Below are 18,174 nucleotides of genomic sequence, written 5' to 3'. Positions count from 1 at the left end.
TTAAAGTCTCTTGCTTCAACGTGTCGTCTGTTGAATTCATTGGCCTGTCTTGTGGCAAGCAGAATGAGCTTGGACTCAGTAACAGGGACATTTCTTCCAGGTTTCCTTTGCCAATCATTTTGATTTGCCTAGTTCCAAGACCATATCTGATATACCTCAGGATCCTCCCATGTGCACACACATCTCTTAGCCAAGATGGATTCTATCAAAGAGGCCTATGCGTAGTGAGCATCAGTTAGGATCACTCCCTTTTTTACCTCCAAGAAGCCTTTCTGCGCATGTGTGGTCAGGGTGGTCTCCTGACTTCAAGGGTGAAAAATATGTGGTTTTTTATCTTCCATCTGGGCAGGGGATGGTTCTTGAGGTCAAGGCTGACAAGAGTTCAGTTCTTCAATACTGGCAGAAATAGTCACTGGTTTTCCCAACTGAAAACTGACAAGATATTTGAAAGGATTTTTTTCAAAGTAGCCTTGTGTCCAGAAATTGGACAAATGGAAAGCTGATATTCAGAACCTGATAGAAACTTTTCTTAGGCCTCCTCCCTTAAGCTAAAATAAAACTGTGTACCCAGAGGAGCAAAAGAGGTCTTCCAAAGACTTTGTGAAAGGATTTACTAAAACATTTCAAAGACAAAAGTTCTAAATCCATGACATATGTCTTTTGATTTCCATCTTAGGTGGAAATCTTCTCTCTGATATAAAGAAGCAATTTGAAGATACTGTGGTTGGATAGGTGGCTCAAATTTGATGGCATTTAAGCTGCAACCTACTTGTTCTTTTTAACAATTAACCCTGGTGGCTCAGAGGTTAAAGCATCTGCCTGCAATCCGGGAGACCAGGGTTCGATCCCTGGGTTGGAAAGGTCCCCTGGAGAAGAAAATGGACACCCACTCCAGTACTCTTGCCTGGAGAATCCCATGGACAGAGGAGCCTGGTAGGCTACAGTCCAGGGGTCTCAAAGGGTCAGGACACTGAGCAACTTCAGATTCATCTCAAAAGACTTGTAGGTATTGTAAAAACTCTGCCCTTAGGAAACAAAAGTCCTTCTTAACAGGCACTTGTATTCTTTTCCTGTGCCTTTCAGGTATAAATATTCTACTTGATTCCTCTAGGAATTCTTATCTAGGTCATCTCTTTGAAATACCAACTTCAGGGAGGTAATTCTTATCAGAAGAAAAACAAAAGGGGGAAAGGTTATTTTGAAACTTAGGTGAATAAAAAGTCTGTCTTCCTCCAAATATTAATAAGCTTTAGCAATCTAAGCAGGTAACTTATCTCATCTGCCAAAAAAATTTGGATCCAATCTCTTTTATAACTGGTGGGTTCAGTATTACTGCACCGGATTCACAGCTAAAATTGGAAATCGGAAGCTATAAGGTCTCTGTTTACTTCTGAATGTATGTTTATGCATATGGATGCGTGCATGCTAAGTCACTTCAGTCGTGTCTGACTCTTTACCATCCTATGGATTATAGCCTGCCAGGCTTCTCTGTCCATGGCATTCACCAGGCAAGAACACTGGAGTGGGATGCCATGCCCTCTTCCAAAGGATCTTCCTGACCCAGACATGGAACCTGCATCTCTTATGTCTCCTGCATTGGCAGGCAGGTTCTTTATCACTAGTGCCACCTGGGAAGCCCATGTATATGGGCCCTCAATCTTTCTCAAAGATGGAGAAGCTCTATTACAGTCAGCAAAAACAAGACCGGGAGCTTACTGTAGCTCAGATCATGAACTCCTTATTGCCAAATTCAGACTTAAATTGAAGAAAGTAGGGAAAACCACTAGACCACTCAGGTATGACCTAAATCAAATCCCTTATGATTATACACTGGAAGTGACAAATAAATTCAAGGGATTAGATCTGATAGACAGAGTGCGTGAAGAACTATGGACAGAGGTTCATGATATTGTATAGGAGGCAGTGGTCAAGACCATACCCAAGAAAAAGAAATGCAAAAAGGTTGTCTGGGAAGGCCTTACAAACAGCTATGAAAAGAAGAAAAGTTAAAGGCAACCCGGAAAAGGAAAGCTATAGCCATTTGAATGCAGGGTTCCAAAGAATAGTAAGGAGAGATAAGAAAACCTTCTTCAGCCATCAGTGCAAAGAAATAGAGGAAAATAATACAATGGGAAAGACTAGAGATCCCTTCAAGAAAATTAGATATACTGTTAGGGGAAGCAAACTGATTGAAACCGCCCACCCTGGCCAGGCACCATAGTAACCATTTGCATGAGTTGTTTTATGACAGGAGATCCTGATAAGGAATACAGAACTAATAAGCCACCAAAGCCACCACCAACCGGAAGAGTCCGGGAAAGGCCGAAAGGAGACACCGTGAGTCCGTCCACGTCCCAGAATCCCTCTCACTAGCATCCATCTTGGCTAAGCGATGGGTGCACCACCAGGAAAGACTCTGATAAGAATGATTGGCCAAAGACCACCCGGAAACCAATCCCATCACCATAAAACCCGACATTGTGAGCCACGCGGCAGAGCAGTTCTCGGGGGTTCCCTTACCCGACTGCTCTCCACCCGGTGCCCTTTCCCAATAAAATCTCTTGCTTGTCAGCACATGTGTCTCCTTGGACAATTCATTTCCAAATGTTAGACAAGAGCCCAGTTTCAGACGCTGGAAGGGATCCACCTTCCTGCAACAATAAAAAGAGAAATTTTCATGCAAAGTTGGGCACAATAAAGGACAGGAATGGTATGGACCTAACAGAAGCAGAAGATATTAAAAAGAGGTGGCAAGAATACACAGAACTATACAAAAAAGATCTTTACAACCCAGATAATCAAAATGGTGTGATCACTCATCTGGAGCCAGACATCCTGGAATGTGAAGTCAAGTGGGCCTTAGAAAGCATCACTATGAACAGAGCTAGTGGAGGTGATGGAATTCCAGTGGAGCTATTTCAAATCCTGAAAGATGATGCTGTGAAAGTGTTGCACTCAATATGCCAGCAAATTTGTAGCGCTCAGCAGTGGCCACAGGACTGGAAAAGGCCAGTTTTCATCCCAATCCCAAAGAAAGGCAATGCTAAAGAATGCTCAAACTGCCACACAGTTGCACTCATCTCACATGCTAGCAAAGTAATGCTCAAAATTCTCCAAGCCAGGCTTCAACAGTACGTGAACCACGAACTTTCAGATGTTCAAGCTGGACTTAGAAAAGGCAAAGGAACCAGAGACCAAATTGTCAACATCCATTGGATCATAGAAAAAGCAAGAGAGTTCCAGAAAAACATTTATTTCTGCCTTATTGACTACACCAAATCCTTTGGCTGTGTGGACACAACAACCTGTGGAAAATTCTTCAAGAGATGGGAATACCAGGCCACCTTACCTGCCTCCTGAGAAATCTGTATGCAGGTCAAAAAGCAACAGTTAGAACTGGACATGGAACAACAGACTGGTTCCACATTGGGAAAGGAGTACATCAAGGCTGTATATTGTCACCCCGCTTATTTAACTTATATGCAGAGTACATCATGAGAAATGCTGGACCGGATGAAGCACAAGCTGGATTCAAGATTTCCAGGAGAAATAATGAAGAAATAAAGAGCCTCTTGATGAAAGTGAAAGAGGAGAGTGAAAAAGTAGGCTTAAAACTCAACATTCAGAAAACGAAGATCATGGCATCCAGTCCCATTGCTGTAGCCATGCGTTCTGGGCAACAAACTCCCTCAGAAGGACAATGCAGATAGTGGAGTGCGGTTTATTACATCCGCGGGCCCGAGGCAGAGTCTCCTCTTAGCCAAGGACCGTGACCAGTTTTTGTGAAAACCTTATATATCCTAAAATAAGTGCCCAAACCCACCTCCCCAAATTCCTTGAAACTAGTTTGAACAACGGAAAAGAAAGATACAAATCAAAACTAACCTGTGATTCATATGCTTTAAGCCTAGGTAGTTAACAGTGGACAAATATATTCAGCTATCAGACCACCTGACCTGCCTCTTGAGAAATCTGTATGCAGGTCAGGATGCAAAATTTAGAACTGGACATGGAACAACAGACTGGTTCCAAATAGGAAAAAGAGTACGTCAAGGCTGTATATTGTCACCCTGCTTATTTAACTTCTATGCAGAGTACATCATGAGAAACGCTGGACTGGAAGAAACACAAGCTGGAATGAAGATCGCTGGGAGAAATATCAATAACCTCAGATACGCAGATGACACCACCGTTATGGCAGAAAGTGAAGAGGAACTAAAAAGCCTCTTGATGAAAGTGAAAGAGGAGAGTGAAAAAGTTGGCTTAAAACTCAACATTCAGAAAATGAATCTGGTCCTATCACTTCATGGGAAAATAGATGGGGAAACAGTAGAAACAGTGTCAGACTTTATTTTTTTGGGCTCCAAAATCACTGCAGATGGTGACTGCAGCCATGAAATTAAAAGACGCTTACTCCTTGGAAGAAAAGTTATGACCAACCTAGATAGCATATTCAAAAGCAGAGACATTACTTTGCTGACTAAGGTCCGTCTAGTCAAGGCTATGGTCTTTCCTGTGGTCATGTATGGATGTGAGAGTTGGACTGTGAAAAAGTCTGAGTGCCGAAGAATTGATGCTTTTGAACTGTGGTGTTGGAGAAGACTCTTGAGGGTCCCTTGGACTGCAAGGAGATCCAACCAGTCCATTCTGAAGGAGATCAGCCCTGGGATTTCTTTGGAAGGACTGATGCTAAAGCTGAAACTCCAGTACTTTGGCCACCTCATGTGAAGAGTTGACTCATTGGAAAAGACTCTGATGCTGGGAGGGATTGGGGGCAGGAGGAGAAGGGGACAACAGAGGATGAGATGGCTGGATGGCATCACTGACTCGATGGACGTGAGTCTGAGTGAACTCCGGGAGATGGTGATGGACAGGGAGGCCTGGCATGCTGCGATTCATGGGGTCGCCAAGAGTCGTACATGACTGAGCGACTGAAATGAACTGAACTGAACACAGATAAGTAGGGTATTCTTTTAGGCTACGGAGAGTGTAGGTATGAGCCCTGGGGCTCTTCCATCGGGGTGGGGGGGGTCTGGTTTTCCAGTTGGTATGTCGTTTCCATAGATACTGGGCATGTAGTTCAAAGTCCACAATCTGGCCCAAGATGGAGTCCTGCTTTCAAGATGGAGCCTATTCTGTTTCCTCCTTCACCATCACTTCGCAGCAAACAGATGGCGAAAAAACAGGAGAGACTTTATTTTGGGGGGCTCCAAAATCACTGCAGATGGTAACTGCAGCCATGAAATAAAAAGACCTTGCTCTTTGGAAGAAAAGTTATGACCAACCTAGACAGCATATTCAAAAGCAGAGACATTACTTTGCCTGCAAAGGTCCATCTGGTCAAAGGTATATTTTTTCCAGTAGTCATGTGTGGGTGTGAGAGCTGGACTATAAAGAAAGCTGAGTACCGAAGAATGGATGCTTTTGAACTGTGGTGTTGGAGAAGACTGTTGAGAGTCCCTTGGACTGCAAGGAGATCCAACCTGTTCATCCTAAAGGAAATCAGTCCTGAATATTCATTGGAAGGACTGATGCTGAAGCTGAAAGTCCAATACTTTGGTCATCTGATGTGAAGAACTGACTGATTTGAAAAGACCCTGTTGCTGGGAAAGATTGAAGGCAGGAGGAGAAGGGGACAACAGAGGATGAGATTATTGGATGGCATCACCAACTCACTGGACATGAGTTTGAGCAAACTCTGGGAGATAGTGAAGGACAGGGGAGCCTGAGATGCTGCGGTCCATGAGGGTTGCAAAGAGTCAGACACAACTGAGTGACTGAACAACAAAAAAGAAAAATTAAGTGCTTAAATAAATTAAGCATTTTTAAAAACTTTTAGTAATATAACAGAAACTTAACCAAATGCTTTTCAATTTCGTGTGATCTGGGAAGATAGTCTGTATTACATTTAGTTTTTAAAATTTTAAGTTTAAAACAGGTGTATCATAAGAATTACCAGCATTAAACATAATACTGCATCCTACATTTGTGTACAAAAGGTCAAAAATGCTCATGTTATTGCTTACAAAATTTGTCAGCAAAAATAACAGCTTGAGATTGAAGCCCTGTAACTCAGATTAGAGCTTGAACTCACATTCTTTTAACTGAGATCACGTATCTGGACTTGATGAAGCTCAGGTTTTTGATGTCTCATAGCAGAAAGAATTCAGTGAGAAACAAAGTAATTGGTAAAACGTGGATTTATTTAGACAGAAACACACTCCACAGACAGAATGTGAGATACCTCAGAAGGCGAGAGTGGCCCCAGGGTATGGGGTTGCCAATTTTCATAGGAGGGGGTAATTTCATAGGCTAAAGATTTGGAGGAGTATGTCAGCTCTTTGCAGTAAAGGGTAGGGATTTCCAGGAATTGGGCCACTGCCCACTTTTTGACCTGTATGGTCAGCCTTTGAACTGTCCTGGCACATGTGAGTGTGTCATTTAGCTTGCTGATGTGTTACAGCGAGCATATATTGAGGCTCAAGGTCTGATGGAAGTTGATTTGTCCACCATCTTGGACCTCAGTTTAGTTCAATTCAGTTCAGTCGCTCAGTCATGTCCGACTCTTTGCAACCCCATGAATGCAGCACTCCAGGCCTCCCTGTCCATCATCAACTCCTGGAGTTCAACCAAACTCATGTCCATCGTGTCGGTGATACCATCCAGCCGTCTCATCCTATGTCGTCCCCTTCTCCTCTTGCCTTCAATCTTTCCCAGCATCCAGGGTCTTTTCCAATGAGTCAACTCTTCGCATGAGGTGGCCAAAGTACTGGAGTTTCAGCTTTAACACCTGTCCTTCCAATGAACACCCAGGACTGATCTCCTTTAGGATGGACTGGTTGGACCTCCTTGCAGTCCAAGGGACTCTCAAGAGTCTTCTCCAACACCACAGTTCAAAAGCATCCATTCTTTGCGCTCAGCTTTCTTCACAGTCCAACTCTCACATCCATACATGACCACAGGAAAAACCATAGCCTTGACTAGACAGACCTTTGTTGGCAAAGTAATGTCTCTGCTTTTGAATATACTATCTAGGTTGGTCATAACTTTCCTTCCAAGGAGTAAGTGTCTTTTAATTTCATGGCTGCAATCACCATCTGCAGTGATTTTGGAGCCCCCAAAAACAAAGCTTGCCACTGTTTCCACAGTTTCCCCATCTATTTGCCATGAAGTGATGGGACCGGATGCCATGATCTTTGTTTTCTGAATGTTGAGTTTTAAGCCAACTTTTTCACTCTCCTCTTTCACTTTCATCAAGAGGCTTTTTAGTACCTCTTCACTTTCTGCCATAAGGGTGGTGTCATCTGCATATCTGAGGTTATTGATATTTCTCCCGGCAATCTTGATTCCAGCTTGTGTTTCTTCCAGCCCAGCATTTCTCATGATGTACTCTGCATAGAAGTTAAATAAGCAGGGTGACAATATACAGCCTTGACATACTCCTTTTCCTATTTGGAACCAGTCTGTTGTTCCGTGTCCAGTTCTAACTGTTGCTTCCTGACTTGCATATAGGTTTCTCAAGAGGCAGGTCAGGTGGTCTGGTATTCCCATCTCTTTCAGAATTTTCCGCAGTCTATTGTGATCCACATGGTCAAAGGCTTTGTCATAGTCAATAAAGCAGAAATAGATGTTTTTCTGGAACTCTCTTGCTTTTTCCATGATCCAGCGGATGGTGGCAGTTTGATCTCTGGTTCCTCTGCCTTTTCTAAAACCGGCTTGAACATCTGGAAGTTCACAGTTCACGTATTGCTAAAGCCTGGCTTGGAGAATTTTGAGCATTACTTTACTAGCGTGTGAGATGAGTGCAATTGTGCAGTAGTTTGAGCATTCTTTGGCATTGCCTTTCTTTGGGATTGGAATGAAAGCTGACCTTTTCCAGTCCTGTGGCCACTGCTGAGTTTTCCAAATTTGCTGGCATAGTGAGTGCAGCACTTTCACAGCATTATCTTTCAGGATTTGAAATAGCTCCACTGGAATTCCATCCCCTCCACTAGCTCTGTTCATAGTGATGCTTTCTAAGGCCCACTTGACTTCACATTCCAGGATGTCTGGCTCTAGGTGAGTGATCACACCATCGTGATTATCTGGGTCGTGAAGATCTTTTTTGTGCAGTTCTTCTGTGTATTCTTGCCACCTCTTCTTAAAATCTTCTGCTTCTATTAGGTCCATACCATTTCTGTCCTTTATCGAGCCCATCTTTGCATTAAATGTTCCCTTGGTATCTCTAATTTTCTTAAAGAGATCTCTAGTCTTTCCCATTCTGTTGTTTTTCTTTATTTCTTTGCATTGATTGCTGAGGAAGGCTTTCTTATCTCTCCTTGCTATTCTTTGGAACTCTGCATTCAGATGCTTATATCTTTCCTTTTCTCATCTGCTTTTCACTTCTCTTCTTTTCACTGCTATAAGGCCTCCTCCCACTGCTGTAAGGCCTCCTCAGACAGCCATTTTGCTTTTTTGCATTTCTTTTTCTTGGGGATGGTCTCATCCCTGTCTCCTGTACAATGTCATGACCTCCGTCCATAGTTCATCAGGCACTCTGTCTATGAGATCTAATCCCTTTAATCTATTTCTCAGTTCCACTGTATAATCTTAAGGGATTTGATTTAGGTCATACCTGAATGGTCTAGTGGTTTTCCCTAATTTCTTCAACTTAAGTCTGAATTTGGCAATAAGAAGTTCATGATCTGAGCCACAGTCAGGTCCCAGTCTTGTTTTTGTTGATTGTATAGAGCTTCTCCATCTTTGTCTGCAATGAATATATCTGATTTTGGTGTTGACTATCTGATGATATCCATGTGTAGAGTCTTCTCTTGTGTTGTTGGAAGAGGGTGTTTGCTATGACCAGTGCATTCTCTTGGCAAAATTCTGTTAGCCTTTGCCCTGCTTCGTTCTGTACTCCAAGGCCAAATTTGCCTGTTACTCGAGGTGTTTCTTGACTTCCTACTTTTGCCTTCCAGTCCCCTATAGTGAAAAGGACATCTTTTTGGGTGTGAGTTCTAAAAGGTCTTGTGGGTCTTCATAGAACAGTTCAGCGTCAGCTTCTTCAGTGTTACTGGTTGGGGCATAGACTTGGATTACTGTGATATTGAATGGTTTGCCTTAGAGACGAACAGAGATCATTCTGTCGTTTTGAGATTGCATCCAAGTACTGCATTTCGGACTCTTTTGTTGACCATGATGGCTACTCCATTTCTTCTAAGGGATTCCTGCCTGCAATAGTAGATATAATGGTCATCTGAGTTAAATTCACCCATTCCAGTCCATTTTAGTTCACTGATCGACATTCACTCTTGCCATCTCCTGTTTGACCACTTCCAATTTGCCTTGATTCATGAAACTGACACTCCAGGTTCCTATGCAATATTGCTCTTTACAGCATCGGACCTTGCCTCTATCACCAGTCACATCCACAGCTGGGTATTGTTTTTGCTTTGGCTCCATCCCTTCATTCTTTCTGGAGTTATTTCTCCACTGATCTCCAGTAGCATATTGGGCACCTACTGACCCAGGGAGTTCCTCTTTCAGAATCCTATCATTTTGCCTTTTCATACAGTTCTTGGGCCTATTTGGTTCTAATCTGTTTATGTCATGTCCTAGGGCTATGTCATTCTTTTAAGGTTCTGTCCCGCCCCCTTCCCTCCTATTGCAGCATGATGACTGATTTTGTCTAACATCTCATGAAACGTTTGTGAGTAGCCTAAACAAAATTATTGGAAACGAGTAGATTAAATAGATGAAAGTGGAACAAAATAATTTATAATTAGCTTTTCCATAATAGTCAGGTTTTAGAAGCTCTGTCCATTTAAAAGTAATTTCTAAAATATTTTAAATTGAAATCTAGAATTGTGCTTAGTTAAGTTAAATAATGGAAGCATTAAAAATATAGATCATTTTAAAACAGGATAAAATACTGAAACATTCATAACTGAACTTAAGTTTATCTACTTTTGGCTTCTTTTTTTCAGAAAAAACTAAAGATATTTGGGTCCTTTAGTAGACATGTTTGTGGCACACTAAAATTTTATTATGAGAAAGTATAGGTCTCTAGAAGCTATACAGGTATTTATAAATCTGCCAAGCCACAGAATGCTAATATTACAGGCAGTTTACAGTTGCTCACTTCTTAATTTTTAATACTTAGGTTTTTACTTAATTAGGTTTTTAAGGGTTAAGAATTCTAGTATATGAAGTCAAATCTGCTAGAAATTATTAGGGAAACATCTTCGTATACAAGGAAAATAGAATTGTGCTATTGGTAAAAGAAATTATAAAGAATGGAGATGCATTTTGTTGTTGTTGAGAAGGGAAAAAATCCTAAAGATAATTCCAAAGATTTTGTCCTAAAGTGAGGCTGCTTGTTTCAGAATGGGAAAGAGAAAAAAGCAGGATAAAATCTGGGTGCAAAAAGAAACCTGTAAAATGTTTGTGGAAAAGAAATCTTTGGAAAGGAATTTTAATTTGTAAGTGTATAATTAATTTAATTAAATTAAATACTTGTTTAATATCAACAGTAAGCTGGTACAAAATTAGAATTTTAGTTTTTCTGTCAAGGATGACTAGGTATTGTTTCACAGTGACCTGAGATCCTGTTTGATTAAGTGCTTTAAAACTGATATTTTTGACAAACTTCCCCAAAATAAATTCTAAATGAAGTTTTTTTTCTTTTTATGCTGATCTGACTTTGGGATTTTTTCAGAAGGCCCCTAGAACATCTCAAGGGGTTCGTTTTCTCTCCTTATAAAAAGAGAGAGGTTAAACTAATTAGGCTTATTTGATATGTTACATTAAATGGGAAACGTTTTCAAATAAGGAATAGTAAGTTTCCTTTATGTTGTGTTCGTATAAGCATCTTCAAGGAGACTCATAGAAGAGAAACTGACATGTACAGGTTTCTGATAACTTTAAGAGCATAAAACCAAACTGGGTAAGAATTTCCAGAACTAATGGAAAAATTAGATTCAAACAGAAAAAGAATTAATAACATGGGACTCAATTTTTATGACTTCTTGTTTGAAATATTGCTGATTCTTTAATGTTTTGTTTTTCCAGACTTAAGTTTCCATAAGGAAACATTTTCTTTTCCTTAAAATGTGTGTGTGTGTGAGTGTGTGTGTGTGTATGAGTGTGTGTGTGTGTGTGAGTGTGTGTGTGTATGTGAGTGTGTGTGTGTATGAGTGTGTGAGTGTGTGTGTGTATGTGAGTGTGTTAGTTGCTCAGTCATGTGTGACTCTTTGTGACCTCGTGAACTGTAGCCCACCAGGCTCCTCTGTCCATGGACTTCTCCAGTCAAGAATGCTGGAGTGGGATGCCATTTCCTTCTCCATATATATTTACTCCGGGTCTTAGTTGCAGCATAAGGGATCTTTGTTTCAGCACACAGACTCTCTACTTGTGGCACACAGGAGCTCGGGGGCTCAGTAGCTGCTATGCACAGGTTTGGTGGTGTCGTGGCATGTGGGATCTTGTTTTCCAAACCAGAGATCGAACTTTGTACCCTGCGTTGGAAGATTGGTTCTTAACCACTGGACACCAGTCAAGTCCCTTGACTTCTTTTCATGGCTAACATAGTTAATTATTTGCATAATTTCAATAAGGACCTCTGCTCCTTTAATAAGACACAGTTGGAAACATTGGCTGTACCACTAAGGCTTTGGCTGGAATGTCATCTTTGAGAGATGTGGATAGACTCAGACATGACCAGACTGTTTTAAGGAACTAAGATTGGCTTTTACAGAGACAATATAGCCCCTTGGAGAAACCTGATACTTTGCTTAGAAGGCCCCAGCAAAGCAGTTTTGAAAAGATCTTATGTGGTTGATCACTGTTCTTGCCGCATTTGTATAGATAATCAGGCCAAGTTTAATGGTAACAATTTACTTTTGCTGTAATTATCTTTTGGTTAAAAAAAAATGAGGTCCTTGTAGAGAGAAGAAACTGTGTTTGCTCCTTCGTCTGTGTTGGATTCTGGTCATGTTGATCGCCTTTGAGGCTTTGCTATATACCCATGACTGGACTGGGCCCTGAATTCTTCTAGTTTCCTCAGATATCTGCCTCCAGCTCTCCAAATGAACATTTCTAATTCCCCCCTCCCCCCCTTCTTGGGAATCACTGAAAACAAACCCTGAGCTTGACTTGTCTTGGAAGGGACTATGCCAGGTCCTTCTCACTACCCGGATGGCAGCTAACCTTCAGGGACTTGAAACTTAGGTAATGCATATCACACATAAAGAAGCCTCCATCTGACATCTGGTCTTATACCAATGTTGGAGGCCACTTGAGATCAGAATAACATAGAAGTTTACCAGAAAATGTCTCAGAGTCCCATTAGTTATGAGAAAAACCCATTCAGGGGCCCTGCCTTGAGGTGATATGGGGTATCTGTAAGGGCACTAACTTGATGGATTGTTGTTTACATTTTCATAGTCTCTTTAGAGTGAAAAGGCAATTCAGACAGGATTACTAGGATGAATATTAAAATAAAGGAGGATAGAAGGAAGCAGGAGTTATGAGAATCTGATAGTCTTTTGTTTTAGATAATATTTTGTCTGCTTGTATCTTTAATCTTTCATTAGCCGTTTATAATGACCCTTTCAATGAAGCCATTTTGTAATTTTAAGGCTTTAGGAATTTTCTGCCCACCAATTAAAATAGACATCCCATTCCGTTTGATTTGGGGGGGGGGACTTGCTTTCAAATACATTTCTTAAATGAATGATCTTGTCTAATTAAAATGCTCCCCATTACAGCCATTATAATTCTCTCTCTTTTTTTTCCAGTAAGATTTTAACATCTCTCTAGATATTTATAACTTCCAGGACCACAGTTCTTTGATATGAAATAGGCAAGTGTATCAAAGGTGCTGTGGTCAGCTCTTTGGAATTTAAGAGTTCTGTTTACTTATTTAGCTAAGACTTTGAGTCTCTCAGAGACAACTAATACCTAAAAGTGATGTGCTGCTGGGTTGGGAATAGTGTAATGTTTTATAGTATGTCTCATTGCACAGAAATTGTGTTGAGGTTGGTGAGTGACCTAGTGTCGATCTAACTCATTTTCCATGACCAACTTCTCCTAATGTGAGAGTTTTGGGTGGCAAGTTTTAGGTGGCAAGCACTTTAATAGTTTTTCAATGCTTGAGCCATGCTTACCAGTTTTTGTAGGTTTTTGTCTTCCGAGGTTTCCACTAGAATCTACATCCATAGGAGGAAATGGAAAGAAAAAAGGGACCCAAGCTATAACTTAGAAGAATAGAATTGAATCATTTTTCCTTCCCTACAAAAGAAATGAAGAAGTTTAATCTCTCCTCCCTAACACTGGACATCTGGTGGTATCTTATGGAGGGTAGGGACTAGGTTTAATTTCTCTCTGCATCTGAAGCACTGGCCTGATGCCAATAGGCAATAAATGCTGTTGAAACATCCGTTTGGTGTTGCTGATCCTTGGTCCTTGTCTCATCTTCACAGTTCCTCAGGTTTTCTGTGGCTCATTTGTGTTCTTGTGTGCGTGAGTTCAGGGTCTGGGGGCTTGAGCCCTTCTCTAAGGAAACTGACATTCTCTGTACTGTTCACTGCCATTACAACCTGATGCTTCCCTTGCTTATGCTTCTTCCCGTATAGCATCTTTTCCTAATGCTCCCAGTGTCTAAACTCTTTCCTTTAAGTGCTTTCTCTAGGCAGCTCCTCACACTCTTACTCCCAGAATTAACTCTTCTCTACCACCACAGTTATCTAAATCCTTTACTAATCACTCAGGCCAAACTGACCGTCGAGTGTCCATTTTTAAATACTAATTGCTTTTGGGGTCTGAGCCCCTTCAGTCAGTGGTGTGCTCTATTACCTTTGGTTACTTATGTTCCACAAAGCCCGGTAAATTTCCTTGTGCTCCCTCCCTCCCTCCAGCAGGGGGAACAGAAAGTATGCTCAACCAGTAGTAACAAATTATTTTCATGCAAGGGGCTTTACTTCCTTCATGAGAAGGAAGTAAATACCATCACAAAGCTGGGTCTCAAATCACCTAAGTCATGTTCTTCTCTGCAGAGAGTAGATGGGACCTTGTGAAAAACTCCTATTCCTGGGCTTTGCTTCAGGCCCATCAGGATCTTTGAATGTGAGTTCAGGACCTGAGTTTTAACAAACTACCCCTGATGATTCTTACGTTTACCAGTGTGAGAGCTATGGGAATAGTGTTTCAAGCCTGGGCCTTGGGACTAATTGGGTTTGATTCTTTTTTTGCTGTTGTTGTTACTTTTCCTACATAATTTTTCAAGTTGATATGTTGTATTTCATCTTTATTCAGTTCAAGAAAGTTTGTTTGTTTGTTTGTTTTTCTCCTTTTGGCTGCAGCATGCAGGATCTTAGTTCCCCAACCAGGGACTGAGCTTGCACCCCCTGCAGTAGAAGCACAGTCTTAACCACTGGGTCACCAGGGAAGTCCCTGGGTTTGATTCTTGGCTTATCGCTTTACTTCTATGTGCTTCACTACAGCTTATGTAAACTGGAGGCAAAAACTGTCCCCACCTCAGAGGATTATTGTGAAGATAACTGAAGAAATATACTTAGCCTGGAGTTTGGCATACTGTGTGTATGTGTGTCCAGTCATTCAGTCATGCCTTACTCTTTGCAACCCCATGGACTGTAGCCTAACAGGCTCCTCTGTCTGTGGGATTTTCCAGGCAAGAATACTGGAGTGAGTTGTCGTTTCTTATTCCAGAGGATATTCCCAACTCAGGGATCAAACCCACATCTCTTGTGTTTCCTGCATTGGCAGATGGATTCTTTAGCATAGCGCCACCTGGGAAGCCCTTGGCATAAAGTAAGCCCTCAAAAAATAATCACTTTTGAAGAGGGAAGTGCTTCTTTACAACCCTTGATGTTTCCTTCTGTGTGGAGGGAGCTCCATTAACATAACCTTCTCAGCACATCTCCACCCCATCAGTCAAGGTGGAGAGGAAGGATATCACACTGATCCAAGCAGCAAGAGCACAGTGGCCATGCCTGGCTCAGTTGCTTCTTTTTCCTCTTAGGAATGAACTAGCCCAAAAGAGTACAAACCCGCCCTGTTCCTCCAGAGACAGACTGTTTTTGTACAAATGGGTGCAAGGGTGTCAGAGAAAGAGGTGGGAATGGAAAAGGAGAAGCGCATGTAACCCTGATCCATCCTGATTCTCACTTCCCAGCCCCAGCTCTGCTAAACCCAGGGTTTGGTAGTGGGAAGCTGTAGTGACATGGCTCCAGTTACTGTTACTGCCGGTGACCCATTGGAGACTTGGTGTTTCCCATCTCCTCGACTTTGCGCTTTTCTGGTTTAGAGGTCCAGGTTCCAGGTCGGGGAGGGGGGGTCCATTCCCACCAGAGAATATAACAAAAGAACCACCGAACTATAAGTAATGGCTACTGCCAGAGTACTTGGGGCTCACTGCGCCAAGGAACTTGGCAAGAAGTACAGTTACCATCTTGGCAAGAGAAATTGACCTTGGCCCATAAGAGGAGATAGGGCTGCTGTACACATTGGCACACTGGGCATACAAAGGAATCTGGTGCCCAGGTCATCCGTTTGCCTCTCTTGGCATCCCCTTGACCAATTTTTCATGGTAAATGGACAACTTTAGCAACCACAGCCTAAGGAAGGCATGGCACCCAGAGAAAAGATCATCAAGAATGCGAGTCTCATCACACCACCTGTACAGCCACTTAGACCAGCAGAGGTGTTTTCTGAGGATGAGAGAGACAGTGAGTACCAGCTGTGGTCTCAAGACCAGCTCCTGTGATGATGGGGCTGTAGTTTGTCCCACTAGTGTTTTCCTTCTATGCCTTTGCCAGGAAAAGAAGCCTGGCAGCATTATGGAAAAGTTGCTTCCAGAAATTGAATAAAGAAGTAGATTCATGCAGTGGACACTCTCATGAGTGGCCAGGATTTTCTTTGAGGACAAAACAACTCTTCCCCTTCTGCTATAGATGTTGCTGGTAGACAGCCCTCAGCCAATAGTCCTCTCTAGGGACTGTCTTTAACTGAATATCGCCATCTTCCAAAGTCACACCCCTTGCCAGGGGTAGCCTGAGTCCTAGACTGGCCTGTATAAAAGTATAAAGACCAAGTGTGCTCCAACTGAGACCTCTGAATAGCCCTCATCATTGCTTCTTTCCTCTCTGCTAACCCTGCTTTCTTTCAATTTTCTCCTATGGTTGTAGATCACATGAGGATTCCCTAATAGACTTCCTGCAACCTAATCTCCAGCTCAGATGTTGCTTCCCACCATGTGCAACAGAAACCCATTTGCTCTCACTGAGCATTGTTGCCCAATCTAGTCCTTATCCACACTAAGATGCTACCTGGCCTACATCTACCTTACTCTTTGCCTGATTTCTGATTCAGAATCTGGACAGGATTGCAAGCACTGTTGGACTGCTTGCAGTGGACGTGCATGATGACTGCTTCAAAATCCCAAAAGTCGGGCTTCCCTGGTAGTCCAGTGATTAAGAATCTGCTTTGCAATGCAGGGAACACTGGTTCCATCCCTGATCCAGGAAGATCCCACATGCATTGGCGCACCTAAGTCACAACTATTGAGCCTGCTCTCTAGAGTCCTCAAGCCACAACTGCTGAGCTTGCATGCTGCAACTACTGAAACCCAAATGCCCTAGATAGAGCAGGTGCTCCACAATAAGAGAAGCCCCCACAATGAGAAACTCATGAACCGCAACAAAGAGTAGCCCCCCTCTTGCCACAACTAGAGAAAGCCCCTGTGCAGCAACAAAAACTCAGTGCAGCCAAAAAAAAAAAAAAAACCGATAAAATAAAATCATAAGTCTTGAAAAAAAAATACCAAAAGTCATTATCAGAAAATCAAGGAAAGGCCAGTGAACAGAGGCAAGCAGGACACCAATGGTATCTCTGTCATATGGACCATCATTTATAGAACAAGAACCAGGCCAAAAGTCTAGGGTTCGGGAAAGTCAGGAATGGGCTCAACCATGGTGAGAGGAATTTTTTAAATTTTTTAATATTTATTTTTATTTATTTGGCTGTGTTGGGACATTGTTATGGCACATGGAATCTTTAGTCGTGGCATGTGGGATCTAGTTCCCCAACCAGGGGTCAAACTTGGGCCCCGTGCTTTGGGAGCATGGAGTCTTAGCCAGTAGACCACCAGGGAAGTCCTGCAAGGGAATTTAATTTCATGCTTAATTTCATGCTTCATCCTTCATAAGCAGCCTCACTGTGGAGCATCTTACAGCCAAGGATCAGGCCAAGAATTTCCTGACAATAATAAAGGATGAGGTGTTCAAATGTGCCTGATAACTTCATCGTCTGGCCAGTCATGAGCAGTAGGGTCTAGTGAGAATAACACGGGTTTGGGACAAGAGTGACCACTGTCTGACTCCCAGTTTCCCTATCATGACCCCAAACAAGCTGCTTAACTTTGCTGAGCCTCCTTTCCTCATCTGCTAAATAAAATAAGAACCTTGCAGAGTTGGTGGGAGGATTAAATAAGATAATGTATGTAAAGCTCCTAGCACAGAGCCTGGCTTTCAACAACCGATAGGCATTTGAATTTTTCCATAAAGAGTTTTTAAGCTTTTCAATGTGATGAGTTATGACTGGTCTCTCCTAGCCGATTCATTTACCTCCCACTGTGCCATTTCTAAATAAGGAGACTGTTTACACTTGGGCAGAGCGAGACGTGAGTTTTTGGGCAGCTATGTAGGGCAGGGAGCTATCTAATGAGCATGGCTTATTTTTATCCACCACTTCTACATTTTGGACGTCACCAATTTGATACAGTTCACCCCTTCCGGTAAAATGATATTTCCTGCTCACCTGCAAAAGGTGAGTTATATAATGCCACTTAGTCTCAAAGGACAGAAGGCAATCAGCTCCAAACAGAGTGAGGTGTTGAAGCACAACTTAAGGGCATGTGAGATCAGGAGGCCAGAAGGCCAGGCTGGGATGGACAAGATGATGACATGGCCGGGGCTAGGATCTTTGCTGGGACAGCACAAGAAATGAAGAAAGAGTTCCTTGGTTCAACGGCAATTCTTGAGTCATCTTCCCAGAGTCCATTGCAAGAAAACAAGGATAATAATTCAGAGAAATACTTTACCTCAGGAGGATGAAATGCTGGGAGAAAATATCAAAGGAATTTGAAAAATAGAAGTTCAAGGCTGTCACCAGGGAAGA

Source organism: Ovis aries, chromosome 12, assembly GCF_016772045.2.
Source record: "Ovis aries strain OAR_USU_Benz2616 breed Rambouillet chromosome 12, ARS-UI_Ramb_v3.0, whole genome shotgun sequence".
NCBI classification, from domain to species: Eukaryota; Metazoa; Chordata; class Mammalia; order Artiodactyla; family Bovidae; genus Ovis; species Ovis aries.
This window is presented reverse-complemented; position numbering follows the sequence as displayed.